Source organism: Armigeres subalbatus, chromosome 2 (genome assembly GCF_024139115.2).
Source record: "Armigeres subalbatus isolate Guangzhou_Male chromosome 2, GZ_Asu_2, whole genome shotgun sequence".
NCBI lineage: Eukaryota > Metazoa > Arthropoda > Insecta > Diptera > Culicidae > Armigeres > Armigeres subalbatus.
Genome location: NC_085140.1, coordinates 433462907 through 433485428, shown reverse-complemented (window position 1 = coordinate 433485428; position 22522 = coordinate 433462907). Strand labels below are relative to the sequence as shown.

At 40.0% G+C, this 22522-nt stretch overlaps 1 protein-coding gene across 3 annotated transcripts in view; it reads left to right on the top strand.

Annotated features, from left to right (window-relative positions):
• Positions 1–22522, top strand: part of LOC134213586 (transcription factor hamlet-like) — a 376122-nt gene that overhangs the window by 163376 nt on the left and 190224 nt on the right. For 2 of the 3 annotated variants that reach the window (XM_062692785.1, XM_062692784.1), the window contains exon 3: positions 2988–3260. The gene's annotated coding sequence lies outside the window, so the exon portion shown is untranslated. Of the gene's footprint in view, positions 1–2291; positions 2334–2987; positions 3261–22522 lie in introns of those variants that run through there. The other variant, XM_062692786.1, reaches the window with a different exon arrangement.

Sequence of the window (22522 nt, the reverse complement as noted above, 5' to 3'; positions counted from 1 at the left end):
ATACTTTGTATACGAGAAAGGCAAAAAAAAGACGGGAGCACCGTCTTCGACCAGAGGTCGTACAAACAGAACACTAAACACCTAGCATGAGACAACGGACACATAACACCCAGGGGACCAGTGGAGAATTTTTCGTACACGACAAGTTTTCTCCTTACCGGGGCGGGAATCGAACCCACACTCCATAACACATGCGACTAACCGATTGATGTCGCTAACCGCACGGCCACGAACCCCACAAAATAGTTTTTGGAATTTGCAAAAAAAAATAGTTTTTGGATTTTCCAAAAAATAATCTACGTGATTGGAAATGAAAACAGCTTGTTTAAACCTTCCATTCCCTTCTCCTATGGCTACTCCAATGGTTTGATGATCGCATATCAAAACCGTCCAAAAAGGTCTCTTATAATGTAATTTTTTTTCGAAAGAGATAAGTTACCACTCGACGTAATCAAATTATTATTCTCAAAGTCTATAGGCCAAGCTTCGCGGATATTTTATAAGTCTGGTCGTACCAGAAAGACGTTTAAAAGCTGTCATCAGTAAGTCGAACGATTCAGTCAAACTTAAATATTAATCGCTACCTAACCAAGCTTGGGGTAAGATTCCGATTTTTATCTCATAACAGATAACCGTGAAAATATGATTCGTCATCATCATCCGCTTTTGAATGTTTACTTTTCTGGGAACATTTTTAGGGCCCTATTACATGCTTTAATATGTTGACCGATTTAGTTTGTCGATGTATTACTCAAGACTCATTTTCGGGGATGTTTGGAGATCTTTTTCTGTATTCGTTGGAATAAGGCTTTATGCAGCCGCATCGAAATCATAGTCACTTCCACTCAAACATCTTTCTCCGTTAGCCTCAAGGTACATTTCTACATTGAACTTCCAGGTGCGATATCCATTCTCCGCAGGCGACGGTCTCAAACTGTGTAGATTGTGTAGATTAATCTTCGATCATATTTATGACCAAGCCCTACAGCAACAATCCGAGCACTGCGGGACCCCAGCCAGACCTCCCAACATTTCCTCTAACAATCCCCATAAGTTTAAATTAAGAAATTGCCTGTCTGCATTAGCGAATTCAAAATGTCAAAGCCATATTTCACATGATTTCGGTCACACACAAATCTTACAGAGTGACATCACTTTCACCCATATTTGCGTCCGAAGCCCATAAATACGCATAATTTCCGGTGCCCGCAACCTGTCTCATCATCTCGCGTTTGCTGTCCCAAAGATGAGCTCATAAAACACCTGCTGGTCGGTTGGAAGAAGATCGCATCTTCAACAGCAACCGCGCGGCCACTAGCAAAAAGCCTAAACATTTGAACAATTCCCGGTTTTGTTGTCGTCCGCCGTCTCTGCTCGTTCCAGCCAACTAAGAAGCATATAGTTAAACGATCTCGTCAAACATTGACGGATCGGCGGCGGAAGAAGCACGGCTTGGGGGTCTTCAAAAAACAAAAAAAAGAAGAAAAACGACAACACACCTCTGCTCAGTGTGAGCATGGCGTAAAAATGTGCTAAACTCGTAGTGTAATCTTCATAATTACGGTGGGAAAAATTCAACCTGACTAACTGCTACAGATCGGCGGCTGGAAAGTGTAAACACACGATGATGACGGTCTTCGCGATCGCTGCTGATCCATCCGTCGCAGCGCGCAGTGGCTGCCCTCCGCACTTGTTCCGGGTAAACTATCACGTCATTCATTATTTGTTATTCGCTTGACCCATAGTTAATTCTGTCTGTTTTGTTTTTTTTTAATTTACTTGCGACGCGTAAAAGGAATCTTCAAAGAATTAATGTCGTCATTATGGCAAGGTATTTTAAGCAAGTAATAAATCAATTCCAAAAAGATCTTATTGCGAAATTCTCGTTCATAAAATTTAAAATTTCAGTTCAAGAATCAGTTCAGTAAGTAACCGCTGAACATTAGGCCACTGTGCCTCATCGTCGGTGGCGCTTCTGTGAAAAACTGCCACTCTTCTTGTTTGCCCGAGAAACGCGGAGGAAGCGAGAAAAACCGACGATCGGTCGACGTTGATGTGGCGCTTGCCGGATGGATGCGACGGAAATTGACAGCGCGCGGTTGAGAAGCTGATATTGGTTTGGTGGTGCTCGTTTTGTGCCAGGCTGAGTGGCGGATATCGAGCAAGCGACAAACCACTCGATGCGACGCAGCACCGCGGCCAAGGGAAATGAAAAATGCTTTATGAATGGGTCGGTTCCCGCTCGCAGCAGGCGGTGTCACGTGGAGGGGCATTGGAAAATAGTTAGCGTCGAATCGGTAATCGGTAGCAGCGGAAAGTGTTTGACCCTTGTGGTGAGAAAGTCGATAACTTTCGCTACTGTTTGCTGAATTCCAACAATATTGAACCAGGACTTTATTGAAGTCGTTATTGTGCATACTGCAGTGTCAAACATTATCAGCTGTGCTTGCGCCTTGCAGTCAGCACCAATGCCAAAAAAAATCTACTGCAATGATACTTCTTGTCTTGAAATACAATTTCAATGAGAAACATGTTATTGAAAACTAATAAATAGATCACAGTTTCTTCTTACGTTTATTGCCACATCAATTATTTGTAGCAACAGCTACTGTTTCCTTGTGAAAGATTTCTTCAGTGTTTTGTAATTCTATCAAACTCTTTTTTTAGTTTTGTTGTAGGTCCTAAATACTAACTGAAAAGCTCATCTATAAACAAAATGAGATCTAGTTCATATCCTGTCTTTCAAACGCAAATATTCATGATGATTAAGAGATGAGCCAGCCTAGGGCTGCAAATCTCTATAATAAAGATAAATAATAATAAATATTCATGATCTTGATGTCTCCCGATAGCATCAATCTGTGACGTTTCATTTTTCCATTCTACTGAGCTCTGCCATTTTATGCAACATTGTTTCATTCTATTATCCATTCTTCAAAACGAAACCACTAACCGTCTCCCATCTCACCTTGACCGTGCTATTGCAGATACCATCAACACCACCACCATCAGTCGTCAACCGTCATCGCTGCCAAAAATAAACCCATCCAAATTCGGTGCTCCAGTTGAATCCTTGAAAAAATCAATCAACTTCTTCGAGAGCGGAACATAACCCAGGGAGTGTACGCGACGCGTAAGCGCGACGAGTGGAACGCGAAGAAGAAAAAAATGGATCAGGCCTAATCACTCAAGGCAGCAACGCAGCTTCGGACACATCGCCGTCTTGTTTCATCGTTTGACCACCACCAAATCGGGACAAGGTAAGTGCCGCAACTCGGTACTGTTTGGGAGGCAAAGGGGACTTGTTTCGATACACTTTTCTGTTTTTGCCAAATAGATATTTAAGGGGGATTAAAGCAGTAGATCCTATCATCGGATGCGAGACGGGCAGAGCAGGATGTGCGTGGGTTTTGTGATTCAAGGTCAATCAATTGAGTGACTGAGCTGAATATTATAAATCGAATTAAATCATTTTTTTTTGTTGCTGTTGCCGTAGATGGACCTATCACAGTGTTGAAAGCAGTCTTAACCATATAATTTTACACCGAGCTTCTTATCAATGAAAAAAAAACATTTCCGTCAAACATTACAAACGAAAAAAGAGGTATTAAATAAAATGAGATAAATTAATGATTTTTTTAGATAACTTATTTGGGCATATGTTTATTAGCGGGATTAAAAATTTGACTTTTCCGCTTCCCTATGCTTAAACGTGTCATTTGCCGTTTTTAGAATCCTCCTGAATTTTGAGCTAAATTGGTTGTAAATTGATTGTACTCACGTCATTTGGTAAAAAGTTACATCTGTGAAAATACGTTAAGAAGCGCTGAACGTTATTTGATTAGGGTTCAACATAGAAATGTTTTAGAGCACATAGATCGTCTTTGTTGCGAAACAATTTGATGCTTGTATGTAAATGCTAAACTGCTGTAGATGCAATTTAACACGTGAAAACCCTTCTGTTTTAATGACTACATTCCATCTGGAACTAGGCGTGCATTTCTACTTAGTATGCTATTCGGGCCATCTGCTCTTGAAAACACTGTCACTGAGCTACTCGTTCTTGTTTCCAACATAACTCATGCATTGAGAATAAAATAGACAAATTTTAGCGATTTTTCATGTGATTACCATTTTATCCTTCCAACTCACCCTCGAGGCGAAGAAATTGGGCATCATGCGGCTTGGTGACTGTAAAGTGCAGCATTTGAAGCTGAAGATAAAGACCAAGACAATGTGGTTTCATCGATTTGTTCCTAACAGTAAAGGTTGTAGTACAAAAGGTCGATGGTCAAAGGGTCAAAAAATCGAAGAGTCAAAAGGTCAATTGAAAAAAGAGTTGAAAGGGCAAGAGGTCGAAGGGTCAAATGGTGAGATTAGATAAAAGGTCGGAATTTCTAAATAAACTCTTCTGCACATTTGTAATTGTTTGTGTTTTACCTGATAAGGCCGATACAAATATTTAAAATCCATTTTGTCTCCCCCCCCTCGGATTTTTTTTTTGCCAAAAAATTATATTTTGAAGGGGCAACAAAATAAAATTTGGATAATTTTGAGGATTTTCAAAACGTTCTTTAACAAATCCGAGGAGTTTTTTGATTTTTTTCATTTTAATATTTATTTTTTATTATCCCCCCCCCTTGACCTTTCAGAGACTAGTAGGACAAAAAGTCAATATTTGTAACGGCCTAATATTTCTTATTTGAAGTAAGTACAGAATACTGCACGTCGGTTCGGTCGTCAAAAACGCGATTCTCCATAGTTTGCATATGCCATCGGGCATGCATGGTTACTATTGTCCATAGACACGTCGAACGATTTTGTGTCGTTGTAGTTTGTGCGGCCGGAAGGTAAATCAATAGATATGCGTTTGATCGTGTTCCTGCTCGGTGTACAGGTAGTTAGTTTGTGCTGCTATAAAGAATGACACGGTCCGGAGACGAGCCAGCCTCGGGCTGAAAGTCTCCCTAATAAAGACATAAAAAAAAAGAATGACGCGGTCGTATCGCTTATCAGAGTGAATCCAAATCCAACGATACCTACCGACTAACTGTTAATCCTTCCTGTGGTTTTTGTGGAAGCGCAGAGGTAAACACGGTCTTAAAATAGCAAAATTCCTTCCTTTTTCATAACTGACTACAAGGACATGGCCGACGCCGTTATTGATTATTTGAACATTTGAGTCACTGAAACTTGCACACTGAGAATGCTTGAGCAATCCCAGTCAATCATTCAGTTGATTCTTTGTGCAATTTCACTGATTCTGGTCAATCACGGAGTAGCAACCATAGATATGTGTAGTCAGTCAAAGTTAAGCTAAGCTAAAGCTACCCCTACCTGATAATATTTCTTATGGGCTTTAATGGGCTGTTCTTTAGAGTTTCGCATATTTATATTCATTTGTGTTCCACCTGATAATAGTTCATTCTTAAATTTTTTCCTGTGTTTAAACATAAGTTATTCTTCAAAGCTATATTGCCAAATCGAATCTATACCATTTCGTCGAATGCCGTTTAGTCGAATGATAGTTGGTCGGTAGAAAAAAATAACCGTGTAGGACATTTGGCCGAATGACGTTTGGTCGAAAAGACACTACGTCGAATGGACATTAAGTCGAAATCAGATTTAAGCATGAAATGAAGAATCATCGTTCATTTGGTCGAATGGTGTTTGGTCGAAAGGACATTTGGTCGAAATCGAATTTTCGAATGAATAATCTTGGTACATTTAGTCGAATGACGTTCCGTCGGTTGGATATTTAAAAGAAAGAACCTTTAAGCCCCAAACACAATGTCAGCGGAACCGCAACGGAAACGGAAAATTCGACAGAAAATATATGGTCTAACTGTCAAATTTGCCGTTTCCGTTGCCGTTCTATAAGCTATACCACCTGGTCAAAAGATATTTAGTCGAATGATGTTTCGTCAAATGACACTTGGTCGGAAAAACGTTACGTCAACTAGACATTCGGTCATATGACCATTTGGTCGAAATCAAATTTTCGGCAAATAATTATGGTTGGAAGTGATTTTATACTGAATTATTTATTGTGTAAACATTAAGTGGAAGAAAAAGAATCAATGAGTAGAATAAGAGAACCATTTCCTTTCGACCGAATGTCCCTTCGACTCAACGTCCTTTCGACTAAATGTCAATCAACGATATGTTCCAAGGCCGACTACGATGAAGTATTGGCAAAGCAACATTGATATTATTGATTTTTGAGCTTGTTCCGAAAAATAGAATAGAGAGTATTTTACCATCTGTATCCAATATTTTGCTATTTTTGTAGGTTTTCATTTTTTTAATAATTCGCCGGAGTCTTGGGGAAGTTTCGCTTTTAACATTCGACTAAATTTCCATTCAGCTAAATGTACTTTCAACTAAATACCTTTCGACTAAATGTTAATTCGACTAAATGTCTTTTCGAAAAAATGCCCCTTCGACCAAATGTACTTTCGACTAAATGTCATTCTACTAAACAACATTCGACGAAATGTCATTTGACGAACTGTCCCAAAGCCGCCAAATCAATAATTTCATCAAAGTCTTGTTAAGCTCTATTTACATGAATTTTAATTCCTAGTTCTAGATCTTGACACATTTTCATCGAAATACTGATTCCAAATCAGTTTTTTCAACATATCACCTTCAAGTAATTATAATTTTTTTTCTATACTGTTTAACGGGATTTGAATAAGTTTTGGAAAAAATATAAACAAATAAATTTATTCAAAAATAATTATTAATAAACCGTTTTAAAATACTGGACGCTGTGAAGGAGTCTGGAATTATCCAAATTCGCGTCACGCAATTTTGTTTGTCCATTCGACCTTATGTCCTTTTGGCTTTATGTCCTTTCGACCTTTTGTCCTTTCAGCCTATTTAAACTAATTGTCCTTTCGACCTTTTATCTTTTAGATCTTTTGTCCTTTCGCACTTTTGCTTTTCCGACCATTTGTCTTTTCGACTTTTTGTCCCTTCGGCCTTCTCTTTCTTCGCTCGTTTGTTCTTTTGACGTTTTGTCCTTTTGATCTTTTGTGTGTTCATTCTTTCGCCCTGTTGTTCTTTTAGCCTCTTGTACTTTCGACCTTCTTTTCCCTCGCCCGTTTATACTTTCGACCTTTTGGGCTTCCGACCTTTGGCCTTTTGATTTTTTTTTTCATTTGACACTTTGTTTTTTCGACCTCTTGTCCTTTTGACCTCTTGACTTTGGACCTTTTGACACAGATTCATTTGGGTCTGGGTAATTTGGCATGAAGTCCTTTGGCATAAGGTCATTTGATATAAGGAACGTTTGACAGAAGTTTGAACGGCAACAAAAAAGTGGACCATTTGGCATCATTTGGGTTAGATCGGGGATATGTTCTGATAGATTTAGACTGATGATAGACATTTTTCGGAAGGACGTACAAACGAAGCGGCAAAACTACTTCCGAGAAAGGGTTCACATGCGTCTTTGACTTATTCCAGAAAACGCCTAAACCCGAAAAAAGTATCTTGATTCCCTTGATTCCGGACAAACACATACTTTTGAAGAATGGATCAAATTCAAGATTGTCTTAATCAGAGCAAACGCCTACTTTCAAAGAAGGAATCACATCCTCCATTGCTTAACCTCGGGCAAAACGTCCGGAATTAAATTCACCATCTTATTCAAGGAAAACGCATATATCCAAAAGACGGATCACATCTACCATTGCTGTATTCTGGACAAACATCTATTTCCATAAAAGGAATCACTTTTACTTTTGAAGAAGGGATCAAATCCCTTGCATTGCCTTATTGCGGGCAAACGCCTACTTTTAAAGGAGGAATCACATCCACCCTTGCCTTAATCCGGGCGAGCACCTACTTTTAAAGAAGGGATCACATCCACCATCGCCTTGTGCCGAGTAAACGCTTTCATGTAAAGAAAAGATCACATCCACAGTTGTCGTAATTCGAGCAAGCGCATTCCGATAGATGTTTTATTTCCAATGGAGAGATAACCTTTATCATTGCTTCATGCTCTGCTAATGCATGCTTTCTTCGAAAATATTATGTCTTTTAAATATTGTTATCGAGCGGTGTTATATTCAGCATTCCAGGTTTTTTCAACACCACTTAGTCTAGTAACTAATTTTATAAACACAAAAAAATTATGCCATATATCTGTTATGCCAAATGGTCTTTATGCCATATGACCTAATGCGGAAAGGCGTTATGACAAATAACGTTTGCCAAAAGACCCGATTCATTTCGCTCACTTGGCGGATCCATTGGTAGGCTAACCTTGGAATTGTTTATGTAACTTATTCACTTGTCACTTATTGTGATTTATTGTTAGCTTCATGGATTTTTTTGCATTTTTCGCATAAATAACGTAAGAAATCGTTTTGGAAGTAAATATATAGCCTTTTCGTTACACCTTAGTGTACGAGAAAGGCAAAAAAGTTAAGCAGCTATGTCGTTTAGAAAATTTGATATTGACTAATAATTCCTCTTTGACTGACAAAATATTTCAGAAACGTCAGAAATCTATGACGATACGACTTAAAATACATAACCTTGCACAATAGGACAGCCCCATATGAAGGAGTGGCCAAAACTACCCAAAGGAAAATTTTCGATTTGAGCGAGTCCCATGTGATGAATACGAAGCTTATAACCTATATTTTTATAATCAGGACGGTTTTTGTTTTTTGGATTTTTTTGGGAGGGGTGCGGGGCGTTCAAACTAGCCCCTCCTAGAAATGATATTTTTACGTTTTTTGGGAAAACGACCAGCTTTGACATATTTTCGTCTCAAAAGTAACATATTTATATATCGTTATAAAGCTCTTAAACAGATCTATGCAATAGGTCTGATAATGTAATAATAGCTCCGTCCAGAATTTAGTTTTAAGTAGTTTCGTAAAAGCATATTTTAGGCAGTTTTAACGAACAAAACAGTTTGGTACCCTGCAATACCCCTGCAGTAAAAACATCATGCACTATACTATTGAACGCTTAAGCTTTGAGGACCATGAATAAAATTCTGCCCAAATTCACAACTTTGTAAGACACATGATTTTTTAAAATGCCTATTTTGCCTTTCTCGTGTACTAAGTATACGTAGAAGCTATATGATTGCTCAAAAGCATTAAAAGAACGCCCAAACAATCATAGTGTTGTACACCGATCGACTCAGTTCGACGAATTGAGGTGATGTCTGTGTGTACGTTTATGTTAATGTCTGTATGTGTGTGAACAAAAATTATCTTAACTATTTTTTAGGCACTTACACTCAACCGATTTACTCGCAACGAGTTTCATTCGTCAGAGAACGTTGTTCCATTGCTCCCTATAGGCTGGATTGGACTATGGGCTCAAAAGTTATGGCCAAAATACATTTTCTTATAATGTACGAGAAAGATAACATTACCGCTAGGAAGATTAATCAGGTGTTTTGGTAAACTTCTTCTTTTTCAATTCTCATCTGAGTTTTTCAATAATGCCACTTCAATTGAAAATGGTGACGAACACAATTTACATAACATTTGAAGGGGGAGGGTTATGTCTTAACGTTGCGCCTAATTCAAGAAAAAATCAAATAACACATAAAAAGCGTCACGCAGTAGAAGGGAAGGGATTCAAAATTTACAATTTAATAGAAGCGAATTATAGATTTAACCATAACGTGTCATAAATTGGTGGATGAGTAGTGTGTTAATTAACTCCTTGTCACAATACGTTTTTATATTTATGAAAGAAATCTTATGGAAATATCAAATAAATGAAATGTCACAATATTACGCTAATTGAATCTGTTCTACTCTCCTTTGCTGGTTTAATAAGTTTTTTCTTTTTTTTTCAGTGAATTTTCAACACCAGAAGCTAATAGTGCTTTTATGATCATTTTAGGAAAACTGTGTTGCGTTCATTTGTCTGTGACAAGAATATACTGTAAAACCCTTTATATGACCATTAGTATTTTATCCAGCATCAAGCGGGCTTATTTCAAGCCAAAAAAGTGACAAAATTCCGTTGGTTTTGTAGAATATGACTAAAATCGATACTATGCCAAAAATTGGTCCCATACCCCATTAAAGGCTCGAAAAAAATATTTTTCGTTTCTATCTATGTTTTCATGATTAATACCACCATTTATTGCAGGATTCATAATTTTGGCCAAAAATACCTCCTTTTTTCCTATTGTGCCTTGGTAGCCTTGCACACGAATTCTGTCACACATTATGTTGAACATTATATAGAACTATTTCCAGAAAGTATTAGTTTAGGTTATTTAGCCGAATAGGACATTTGAAAAATGAGAAATGAAAGTAGTGAGACGTCTCATTTTTCACTCTTCATTTTTCTCTTTCCACTGTAAAAAATAGAAGCGCGAAGTGAGTAGTGAGACATCTCACTATTCACTTCTCGCTTCTCACTTTCTACAATGAGAAGAGAAAAATTAAAAGTGAGAAATGAGACGTATCACTACTCACTTTTTACAGCAAAAAAATTAGAAATTAGGAGTGATGAGTGAGACGTCTCACTTCTCGCTCCTCATTTCTCACTTCTCACTGTGAAAAGTGAGTAGTGCAAAGTGAGTAGTGAGACGTCTCACTACTCACTTCACGCTTCTCACTTTTTACAGTGAGAAGTGAGAAATGAGGAATGAGAATTCCTATTCGGCCAAATATCTTATTCTGCCTAATGTCCTATTCGGTCAAATCACCCTTCGGCCAGGCGACCCTTTCAGCCAAATGACGCTATCTGCTAATAACCCTTCCTGCCAAATGACCCTTTCGGCCAAATGACTCTTTCGGCCTAATGACCCTTTCGGCCTAATGGCCCTTTCGGCCAAATGACTCTTTTCGCCAAATGACCCTTTCGGCCTAATGACCCTTTCGGCCAAATTACCCTTTCGACCAAATAACCCTTTCGGCCAAATGACTCTTTCGGCCAAATGACTCTTTCGGCCTAATGACCCTTTCGGCCTAATGGCCCTTTCGGCCTAATGGCCCTTTCGGCCAAATGACCCTTTCGGTCATTTGAAAAGTGAGATGTCTCACTTCTCACTCTTCATTTATCACTTCTCGCTGTAAAAAGTGAGAATCGCGAAGTGAGTAGTGAGACGTCTCACTACTCGCTTCGCGCTCCTATTTCTTTTACAGTGAGAAGTGAGAAATGAGGTATGAGAATTGAGACGTCTCTCTTCTTACTCCTAATTTCTCACTTTACAAATGACCTAGTCGGCCAAATGTCTTATTTGGAAAAATGGCCTATTTGGCCAAATATCTTATTCGGCCAAATGTTCTATTCGGCCTAATGACCCTTTCGTGCAAATGACTATTTCGGTCAAACGACCCTTTCAGCCAAATGACTGAAACTGAATGAAATTTTGACGTTGGGCTTCAAGGCGGGAAGGGGCTCGCCTTTGAAGATTGGAAGGGTAGTAGAGTTTTGAAAGCCAAACTGGTAACAACGGTGAATAAACGCCAAGTGGTCATAGTGTACAAGGTGTGCGAATTCTAAGCCACAAGCTATTCGAGAGCCTGAAGTTTTCCATTTCAACCTAGACCGTTTATTTGATTTTTTTTTCGTTCCGAGTCCTTCGGCCTAAGCTAGAGCCGAAAAAGTAAGACACTGATTCTGTCTCAACGTGCTGCGAAAACCCGCCCAACACTTTTAGAAGGCGTAGCAATCTGGGTCGGTTAGAAGCCTAATTGAAGCGACCACCGGAGACTTACCGTCATCTGATATTCGCCGCCATCGTTCCCCGTCTAAACGCCATCTTTCAAGCCGGCTACACGACAGCTTTTGAGCCGACTCCCCGCCATCTTTGAAGCCTTCTTTCAGGTGATCATTGGCTACATCATTACCATTTCCGATACCCGCCCATGTCTCATCGAAGCCACAAGCCGCAACCTCCACCCTATCCTATCCTTAATAACTTCAAAGGAAATTTCTGGAAGACCTCGAAGTAATTAACGAAGAGATTTTGGTGGTCTGGTATCTAAACTACACCATCTAGAACACCTTCTTTATAAACATCTAGATTTTAGATTGAGGGTGACTGGGGATCTTCTGTGTGTGGGTGTTCGGTAATAAAAATATTCATTCGTACTTGAACTCTAAACGAGGCTTCACGTGTTTTTACTGATACTCACAAATCCGAGGGTTTCGGGGATGCTACAGGTGGAATTTCTGGGGTAACTTCAGAGAAAATGCCAGAAGGAGGTTACATGAGATTTTCTGAATAATTTTCTGTTGGAAGAACTGGTGAAGGAGACATGGATATTAGACCTCTTCATGTTTTCAAAAAGTATCAAAAATTCAACCGGTCAGCCCAGAATCACAATTCTTATGCTAAAATAAGTCTCCTGGCAAATTTTCAGCTAATTCGGATAAAATTTCGAGGTGGCTCAAGTCGATTTAGTGTTTTTGGGTTATTTTCAATTTTGGAAAAAATCTAACAAGAGATATAAACGTCGAAAACTATCGCAACAACCTCTATACGGAAGCTTTTGGTGTGCTCTACCAGTCTTGTGAACATTGCGATTCGTTCCGTTCACGTTTTGTCCATGTAAAAGTGATTTTCAAGCTTTTAAGTGCATAAAAATACTGTTTCCCCCAAAAGTCGTTGGTCTACAAAATTCTTGAGTTTATGACAAATGATTGTTAATTTATTATTTTATAGTTCCTCTTTTTCCCCTGGAAATTTGAGTAATATAATTGCCCATGTGCGATTTACCGTTAAATTCTTAAAAATCAGAAGCTGAACATTTGTCATAAATTTGCACGCTGAGATTTCTTCAAACAAGTTGTTCAAACAAAGAAGCTTCGATTTCACTTGTTACTAAGATGCACTCAATGTTAAAAGCATGAAGGCATATGATAAAATTAACAAAATTTGGAAGTCGTTTATTGTTAGCATCAAATATCATATGATTTAATTTATGTTTTGTTCGAACAACTTACTTGAAGAAATCCTAACGTGCAAATTTATGACAAATGTTCTGCGTCTGATTTTTAAGAATTTAACGGTAAATCGCACATGGGCAATTATGTTACTCAAATTTCCAGGGAAAAAAGAGGAATAATAATATAATAAATTAACAATCATTTGTCATAAACTCAAGATTTTTGTAGAACAATGACTTTTGGGTGAAACAGTATTTTTATGCACTTAAAAGCTTGAAAATCACTTTTACATGGACAAAACGTGAACGGAACGAATCGCAATGTTCACAAGACTGGTAGAGCACACCAAAAGCTTTCGTATAAAGGTTGTTGCGATAGTTTTCGACGTTTATATCTCTTGTTAGATTTTTTCCAAAATTGAAAATAGCCCAAAAACACTAAATCGACTTGAGCCACATCGAAATTTTATCCGAATTAGCTGAAAATTTGACAGGAGACTTATTTTAGCATAAGAATTGTGGTGCTGGGCTGACCGATTGAATGTTTGATACTTTTGGAAAACATGAAGAGGTCTAATGGATATCTCTAAGGCAACAATTTAAGATGAAATTTAAAAAGATTTTTGAAAGGATTCACGGAGAAATTTCTGAAGTAATTCCTATGAGTCCTAGTCGAATTCTTGGAGGAACTTCCGAAGAAATTCCTGGAGGGTCTTCTGGAAGAACTTCCGGAGAAACTTCTGAACGAACTTCCGTAGGAATTTCTGAAGGAACTGGCGGAGGAATTCCTGAAGGAATTTTTGGAGAGATTCTTGGAGAACTTTTGGAGGAACTTGCGGAGGAAGGCCTGGAGGAAATTGCGGAGGAAGACCTGAAGGAACTTCTGGAAAGATTCCTGGAGGAACTTGCGGAGTAATTCCTAGAGGAACTTGCGAAGGAATTCCTGGAGGAGCTTGTGGAGGAATTCCTAGAGAAACTTGTGGAGCAACTCCTGAAGAAACTTGCGGAGGAATCCCTGAGGGAACTTTCGGAGGAATTCCTGGAGGAACATCCGGATAAGTTCAGGAAAAATTCTGATGCACGAAATTGATTCACTCCACGTAAATCATCAGTGGCATGACGCCGACACGCCACCGCCGATATAATTTCAATCTGCGCACAGGTCTTGATGGAATATCAAGTGAAACCCTGTATGTAATTGTATGGAAGAACCCTTGGGAAAACTGATGTTCAGAATAAACTTCGTTTGGAATTCCAGTAAGACGTCTTAAGTAAGACTTATGTAAGACTTTCAACTTGGTTGAGCCAAACTTGTGCTGCAATGCGGGGGCAGAAGCCATGAACTGAATTACCAAACATGTTGCGGTCTTGATTGGTATAAGGGGGATAAGTCGTTCGCCCGAAAGTCATTCGGTCTAAAGTTATTTGGCCGAACAAATCATTAAGTCACCACAAAAGTTCAATTATTGGACGCAGTGGTTTCTCGCCTCAACAAAAAAAAACATTAAGTCGGAACCCATCAAGGTCGAAAATGACGTTTTTCCAAACAGCCGAATGTGAAAAGTGTGAATCTCACTTATGACTGAAAAGTAACAAGTGGAAAGAAATGAGGCATCCCACCTCTCTTCTTCTTCTTCTTCTTCTTATTGGCATTACATCCCCACACTGGGACAGAGCCGCCTCGCAGCTTAGTGTTCATTAAGCACTTCCACAGTTATTAACTGCGAGGTTTCTAAGCCAGGTTACCATTTTTACATTCGTATATCATGAGGCTAACACGATGATACTTTTATGCCCAGGGAAGTCGAAACAATTTCCAATCCGAAAATTGCCTAGATCGACACCGGGAATCGAACCCAGCCACCCTCAGCATGGTCTTGCTTTGTAGCCGCGCGTCTTACCGCACGGCTAAGGAGAGCCCCGAACACAGTTCGATACACGCAACAAAAAGCGTTCATGAATTCGTGAACTAACAAGTTCACGGTGTATTTTTTCGTGAACAACAGCCACGGATTCGGGAACACAGTCACGTTTTCTGGAACGTTCTGGAAAACGTGACTGGTGTTCCCGAATCCATGAATTAAATCACGGTGTATTTTTGCGAATTCGAGAACGCTTTTTTTTGCGTGTACAAACAGAATAGAACTGGCGCTAAAAACGTACTACATGATAGTTCCTGGTGCCCGGATAAATTCAAATTACGCAGCCCCTACCGAAAAATAGAGGGGGCGATTTAACATAAAGTTGTGACAAAACGTTCTATGCTAAGACAATGTAACAATAAAACGGGACTTAGTTAACTCCTTGATAAAGGTACAATATATGTAACCGAAACGTCGGATAAAAACGTAAAACCCGTTTTTGAGCATAAGAAGTCTGAAAGCAATAACCTCAAATGATGGTGATCATAGTCGATCTCTCCTAGAAAGAATAGGATAACGATTGTTTGCCCCGTATCTGGAAAAAATTTCGATTTATGATAATGTTTTTGGATAGATTTTTTTTTATTTTTTATTACCGAGACTTTCAGCCCGAGGCTGGCTCGTCTCGAAAGGATAAATAATCTATACATACGGAAGGGTCGATTTGCAAGATTTTCTCACTAATCGATTAATTTTGGTATCAACTATGTTTAAACATACTAATAGTTGATTTACTTGACGGGAAAGTTGGAGATGGTCAAAATACAACAGTTTCATGAGTTCTGAAGAAAGCTATCTAGCTTGAACTGAAATCGATCTAGCTTGCGACGCTGCAACCAACTAAATTATTGACAGATCAAAAATAAAACCCGAGCGAGATTGGGCAGATTCATCTAGTTGGACATAAAAATAGCCATCCGTTGACATTATATCATGTTTGCTTTTCAAGTGAACAAAAAACGTAGTTCAAAAAATTCGCTACAAATGTCTCACCGTATTTGTTGCCGATAAAATTGCATGTAACATTGTTCTTATCCTATGCAGATTGAGACAAAGACATCAACACTATTCTCTTCTGTTGCTGTCTTTTTTGCGTTTTCCAGCGACAATTTCACTTCATAGTCACTCACATAGTCAATCAACTATCATTTTCGTGATTAATTATTTTTGAGCGACTTAGGGGAAATTTTACAAAATTATAACATACTTTCCTTCCATTTACCTCCACTATAATGAACTTAGTTTGCTTTGTATCAACAAATACGTATTTCTTTCTGTACTTGAAATTTTTTTCAGAGTTTTATTATCGATTCATTTTCGGCCAAATAGTCTTTTCTACCGAACGATCATTCCAATTCCAATTTCTATGAACACATTTGAAAAATTGGCATCCATCCCTACCCTAATTTCCCCGATGTGCGTTCCAAATCCACACCCATAATTCGCTGCACACCGCTCGCTCTAACCACCCATGAAAACCCCGATTCGTGATCGCGCTTCCCCTCATTTTCCACTACGGGCGCGACGCCACATCGCGGCGGTGATTGCACATTAGTGCTGCCCATCTGCAGCAATCAGCAACAGTTGCTGCTGCCGCTGCCGTTGCACTGCACCGTCGTCGTCGATGGACAGTCGACCACAGCCCATCCACAGCATATCCACCCACTCAAAGTCAAGTCCGTGCTCTCTCGCCGAGCAACCAACGCCAGGCGCACTTAGCGAGCGATACAATTGAGGCTCCCATTAAATTGATCGGTCGGGGGACCGCTCGCTCCCGTGGACGACACCCCACCGATCGCCCTCAGGGTCATCCTCGGCTCGATTTGTCCATCGCCATGTCTAGGTCCCCGCTCTAGCATCCATGCAGCCGGGCTGATTGCATTGTTCCACTTGCGCTGGTGCTCCGCACGCTGGGATAAGCGCTTCTGCGTCTTCAACACTTTTTCGATCGGAATTGGCTCGATTGTTGGTAGCGGGGCGGACAGACGAGGCATAAGTGCAATTTCCACTCAGTTTTCAATTTCCACATCTTCCCGCCACGGACGGTTGCGGTCGCCTTCCCCCCGGAGGGCGTTTAGATAGCACGAGCGAGTATGTTGCACGCCGACTGCACATTCAGATCTGAAGCAGATTGCAGCGCAGAAGCTATTTTTCGTTTTCTGGGGCATCTTCCGTTGCGAAAGGCGCGCACGAGAACATACGGTCGGTGCCGGTAGAACACAGTCAGTGTACCAATAGGTAGTCGGTCGGACGAGAGGTTAGTTTTCTCAAGAGCTGCTGCGCCTGAACTTGGAAGAACAATCATGAGAACTTCTGGTGTCGTGTGCCGCAAGCCGAGCGATGTGGTTAGATTAATGTTTTGAAGCCACGCGCTCGAGGGGCTTGCGGTCGCAATCACGATGCTACAGATGTGGCCCAGATTATCACCCGGCGATATGCAACGTACATCAATGTTGCAACTTCCCTTCGAGCAATTTTTGATTGCAAAATCTCGGACATCTTACCGAAAGACATCAACGCTGCTATAAGCGACGAACCTCTTTCCGACGAACTAAACCAGAATCATTAGAGATCAATTTTAAGCTTCTACTCGACCCATGGAGCAACAATCATGGTTCACCTCCATTGACCCGATTGCATCCCCGCTGAATCCATCGTCTGCATCTTCATTTCTTATTGTAATATTTTTATCAACGAAAGCACTTCTGTGTTCCTGTGGGGTAGACACGAGTGCCCGATAGCCACCGAATCTGTAATAGATGCGATGGAGCAAGTTCCACTCGAATACCCCCGTGGCCAAACATGAATTCCACACGAGCATAATTGACCTCCGACATCACCGTCCGGCCGTCTTGCCGTCGAGTCGCCCCATCCAGAAATCGCTAATAAATATTCATGGCTCTCGCTCGCTTCTCAAACCGCAAGTTCGAGTAGCCATCCTAACACCTTTTCGTCGTAGGTTGATTTGGTTGTTCGAACTGAATAAGTGCCACCTTGTTTACAACCGATTCGACAGCCACTTCCGGACATGGGATTGCTAACGTTGGCTCCATTCATGCAGTGTCCGTTTGTGAACCGTTTTTTTGCCATCTTTTGATGGGTTGAAAGAACCAGGTTTCTCTTTTTCGTTGGCAAATTTAGGAGCAAGTGTCGGTAGTAAGAGTGATTTTCGTGTGGTTTGGTCAATGATTTCATTGATCTTAAGTTGTGTGTAATTTGAGGTTGAAGTTTAAGCAGTGTTTGCAAACAGAGCACTTGAAGCCGTGGTTAATTTTTGGCTACCTACGACATTGGAAATACCACTCGTGAGAAATAGACTACGTTAGTTTTCTTCTTCGTCGTGCAATTTGGCGTCAACGCGCTTTCATTGTCCCTTTCAAACCCATCATTTTCTATTTGCGTCCCTTTGTTGCATTTTTTTCCTTTCCATGTTTATTTTTTCATAAATTTCAAAAGAATTTGGAGTTATTTTCAATGACGACTGCCTATCGCGACGATTGTTCTTCATTTAATCATCCTTGAATCATATTTCCATGAAAAATTGAAACCAATAGGCAGATATTTTTAATGTAATTTTCCCATTTTGTTTATTTTACCTTTCCAAAAAGTCATCGCTTCAATTCAAATTACAATAACAGGATCAATCACATACATTTGAACTAGTTTTCCAAAACTAGATGAATTTTCTTGTCTAACCCTATCTGAACCAAGAAATTGATTGATATTTTTGAAGAGCTATGATCATTTCAATCTGGATAACATTTTGCCTGTCTTGATCTCTTTGTCCAACAACTCAAGTCAACGTTTTCTTGGAATAGGCAAACGGGAGTCTGCTGAAAAAATATAACTAGGGTAACCGTACCCTTAGTGGAGGTAGTGGGGTTTTAATGAGATTTTTCATAATTATACACTTTACGATGGTTTCAGTTGATGCGTCATGCTTTAAATATTTTCTTCTGTTGCTCTACTAATACCTCCACTATTGGTACAGTTACCCTACTACGAACACATGACTGACGGCGAATTGCCACGATTGGTCGAGGTACTTTGATTAATATGGATGGCTCTCCGTTGTGATTTATATGTATCACAGCCTACTTCGATGCTTTCAAATCTATTGGACATTGCCAGGGATGTAGCGTAGCTGTAAACATGAATTTGACATTTTTGGAAATTCTGACAGTTTTGAACATTCTGACAATTTCGGTTTAGGCACTCGTAATTCAGTTGAACTTTTCTCATGAGTTTCAACAGGGTTAACTCTTATTAAAGACTTGTTATTTTTTGTCGTGCACGTGTGTGCACTACACGATTCAGAGGAATAAATCATTTTTAAGTCCTAAATCTGTGTAAATCAACAGATAAAAGAGTAAACATTTTTAGGTATGTTTTGCTTCAGTGATATTGACGTTTGCTATACCACTGGATATTGTCATTTGGCCGAAAGCAACATACGGGCAAACAAGACATTCAGCCGAGCTGGTAATGTGACTGAAAAAGCCGTTTGCTTTAACAGGACGTTTGGCCGTTTGTTTTCAGCCAAGCGGCATTTTCAGCCAATCGACTTTTTCTGCAAAATTACCAGTACCACCGAATGATCGGGCTTGGTAGTCATATGGCTACTGCTTCTGCCTTATACGCAGGAGGTCGTGGGTTCAATCCCAGGTCCGTTCCATTATCCTACTTTGTATCTTTATTCTTTATATTTTTCATGTTCTAGCAATCGCTAGAACTGGAAATGGACTTCCAAACCGTTTCCATTACTATTCCTATACCTTCAACTTCAGTATTCTAACAGTAATCTGCTAGAATTGGAAATGAACTGTAGAGCTCCTTTCCTACATCCAATTAGAAATTCCATAAATTGCCTTCTCCTATCTATCACATTGGCAGCTCGTTAACCAAGACGGACTTCTGCCTCTCGAACCTAATCCAAAAATTCCAACAAATTCCGCATGAACTCGTGGCAAGTGCAGAGGTATATTCGGCTTGTAGTGGGCGAGTGATTGCATAATCATTTCCTCCCCTTTCCCTACATTGACTTACATTCTGGCGTGGCAGGCGCCAGTATGACCTAACAAATGAGATCACCAGTACTTGTACATTGAAGATGTGTGCTAGTCCCAATAAAACATCTGTTGGTTCCCTGTGCAAGAACAGCTGATCTGGTTATAATGGAGTAGCAACTACGAGCAGTCAATCAAGCTCAAGCTCAAGCTCAAAATTACCAGTACGACCAAATGACTTCTGCAAAACGATCGTTTTGCCAAATGGCCCTCTCTACTCAACGACCATTTTGTGACTTTTGGCCAAATTACATATTCGGCCAGTTGACCCTACGATCAATTGAACTTTTCGGTCAAACGACATCTTTGGCCGTATGTTTATTTCGGTAAAAATGTCCTGCCTAAAGGTTTTTTTTAGCCAATGACATGTTCAGCTGAAAAATGTTCGGCCCTGTAGCCTTCGGTCAGACGACCCTTCCCCGTTCGAAAATTTAATTTCTCTGAGTATATTGTTTGGATTTCAATGGGAAATCCTTAGGAATTGTATTTTTTAGAGTTCAAACAAGAAGTTGTACGAAATTTAGGCGGATTTTTTTTCAATTTTCATGGGAAGTTCTTTGGCATTAATTTTGCTTTCTCCAGAATTTCCACGGAAAATTGTTCCAAGTTTTCATAGAAATTTGCTTGACATTTGAACGAAAATATTTTTTTGAAATTTCGAAGAAAATTCTTTGGAAACTCATTTTAGTTTTGGGGTGATCTCTTCAAAATTAAAAAAAAGTGGAATATTCGAAGAAATTTCTCTGGAGTTTTACTGGAGTTTTACCGGGATTTTAGCGGACTTTTACAAATTTGACTCGGCGTAGGACATTTTAGATCAGTGGCGGGGGAAGGGTCGTTTGGCCGAATTCCGTTCGTCCGAATGTCAGTTAGCTGAAGGCAACTAGGCCGAAAATTGTTTGGCCCAAAGAGTCATTTGGCTGAATAAGTTATTTGGCCGAAAGGGTCGTAAGGCTGAATAGCCATTTAAGCATGAGCATGAGCATTATGAGCATGAGTTGCTGCTCCGTGATTGACTAGAACTTGCGGAATTGTACAGAGAACACAATAAATTGGGCTTGGGATTAGCTACCCATTCTCAATGTACGCGTTTTGGGAGCTCAAATATTTAAAGTCAATAACGGCGCCAGCCACGTACTCGCGGTAATATATGAAGGGATGGATTGTTAGTCCGACTCCGACGTTGCTACTAGAGTATACCTCTGCATCTCCACGATTGTCATAAGATAGGATATCGTTTTAGTTACAAAGGATAATTTATCTGGATTCACTTCGGTAGGCGATACGATTCATGGGATGAGAAATAACAATAATTCGCTGTTTCGCGACGAGAAAAAAGTTAAACCATGTACTCATAGCAACACACATGTCTCACATAGGTTACTGCATTTCCTGACAAGATTAGCCACAATGAAGTTGCTGCAATTGTTTTTGTCTGGTTTGTGCTGCTCGAGACGCCCGTGGCTTAATGAAAACTGAGGACAATCGCTTTTTGACGCCCGATAGCTACCACAGACTATGGAAGATTCTGTTCGGCTGAATGACATCTTCGTTCAAATGACCTATTCAGCCAAATGTCCTATTCGGCCAAATATCATATCCGGCCAAATGGGGTAGGGTCGTTTGGCCGAAATCCATTCGACCGAAAGCCATTTAGCCGAAAGGGTAATTTGGTCGAAAGCCATTTGGCCGAAAGGGTCATATGGCCGAAAGGGTAATTTTTCCGAAAGGGTCATTCGGCCGAATAGAACATTTGGCTGAATAAGACACTTGGCCGAATAGGTCATTTAAAAAGTGAGAAATTAGGAATGAAGAGAGACGTCTCAATTCTCATTCCTCATTTCTCACTTCTCACTGTAAAAATTAAGGTGCGCGAAGTGAGTACTAAGACGTCTCAATACTCATTTCGCGCTTCCCACTTTTTGCAGTGAAAAGATTAAAATGAAGAGAGGTAGGACGTCTCTCTTCTCATTTCTAATTTCTAACTTTTCAAATGAACTATTCGGTCAAATGACATTTTCGTCCAAATGCCCTATTCGGCAAAATTACCCTTTCGGCTAAATGACCCTTTCTGCCTAATGGCCATTTCGGCTACATGACCTTTTCGGCCAAATGACCCTTCCGACCAAATGACCCATTCGGCCTAATGACACTTTCGGCCAAATGTCTTATTCGGCCAAATGACCCTTTCGGCATAATGACCCTTTCGGCCAAACGACCCTTTCGGCCAAATGACCCTTTCGGCCATAGAACCCTTTCGGCCTAATGGTTTGTTCGGCATAGTGCATTCGGCCAAATGGCTTTCGGCCGAATGGGTTTCGGCCAAACGACCCTTCCCCACAGTACTTGTGTCTAGACTCCTGACATCGCCTACTGCACGGTCACGAAGCCCATATTGGACGAGTTTTGGATTCTGAGCATGCCCACAAATGATTATATATCGAACACCCAAGCAACCAAAAGTTCGGATTTTACTTAAATTTGTTCCTAACCGAACCAATTGGTTCACTTTTGGTTCACATTGAGTTCCAAGAACCTTAACGGAACTTCAAAGTTCACTTTTGCGCTCCCACCATACAAAAAATTACTTAAAATGCGAGCTGATTAAGCCAAAACATCCCCTCTTTTCCGAAGTTTTAGTTGC